At 45.7% G+C, this 1,034-nt stretch overlaps 1 protein-coding gene across 1 annotated transcript in view; it reads right to left on the bottom strand.

The window, feature by feature from the left end:
* Positions 1-1,034, bottom strand: part of Trim35 (tripartite motif containing 35) — a 15,780-nt gene that overhangs the window by 5,249 nt on the left and 9,497 nt on the right. The window lies entirely within an intron of this gene.

The raw sequence follows: 1,034 nt of genomic DNA, 5'->3' as shown, positions 1-1,034 counted from the left end.
AAAACTGTATAAAGAAATTACATGGACATCTTAAGGATGAGCTAGTAATGTCCATGAAGCCACTGAAAAGACAGATGCCCAGTGTCATCAGCTACCTGGAGAACACACACTGAAGGACAATGAGACCACAAGTCACTCACAAGGCAGGCTATGGAGAAAAGAAGTGCCCAAGAGGTACAGAAACTTGACTCTCAGACTCTGCTGGTAGCAAGACAAAATAGTGTGGCTACTTTGGTAAAACTGCCTAGCAGCCCTTAATGGGTTAAAGCAGAATTATCAAGTAATCCAGAAATCCTATGGGTACATATTCAAAAGTACATGTCCACGCAAATCCAGTACACGCACGCACGCACACACGCACACACGCACGTGCGCGCTTGCTTAGAGTCTTACTGCCCATAAAAGGCCAAAGCAGAAGTAACTCAAGCGAAAATGGAAGGACAACTAAATAGGTAAAATGCAATGCACGAGGGATACACTCGCCTGTCAAAAGGGACTGACTGGTAAACTAGCTTTCAAGTCTAGGAAACCTCTCTGCAAGGAAGGACAAAAATCAATAAAGGGAAGAAAGAAAATGAATCATGTTGCTGGGCGGTGGTGGTGCACACCTTTAATCCCAGCACTTGGGAGGCAGAGGCAGGTGGATTTCTGAGTTCGAGGCCAGCCTGGTCTACAGAGTGAGTACCAGGACAGCCAGGGCTACACAGAGAAACCCTGTCTTGAAAAACAAAACAAAACAAAACAAAACAAAAAAGAATCATGTTTTAAAGGAAGAACAGAATTTCTTTTCTGCGCACTCGTGTGCGTGGGTACATGCGTGTCTGCACACACATGTGAGTGTGCAGGTCCATGCACTCATACATCTGTCTCGTGGAGCCAGGGGTAAAGCACAGCGTATTCTTCAGCTGCTATCTGCCTTGTTCTCTGGCAGTGTCTTTCAGTGCCCTGGATCTCACCAAGCAGGCTAGGCTGGCAGGCCACTAAGCTGCTTTTTTTTTTAGGTTGGTTGGTTGGTTAGTTGATTGTTTCTCTAC

The sequence above is a fragment of the Mastomys coucha genome, unplaced genomic scaffold (genome assembly GCF_008632895.1).
Source record: "Mastomys coucha isolate ucsf_1 unplaced genomic scaffold, UCSF_Mcou_1 pScaffold9, whole genome shotgun sequence".
Taxonomy (NCBI): Eukaryota; Metazoa; Chordata; class Mammalia; order Rodentia; family Muridae; genus Mastomys; species Mastomys coucha.
The sequence above is the reverse complement of the archived record's forward strand: the minus strand, read 5'-3'. Positions and strand labels throughout refer to the sequence as shown.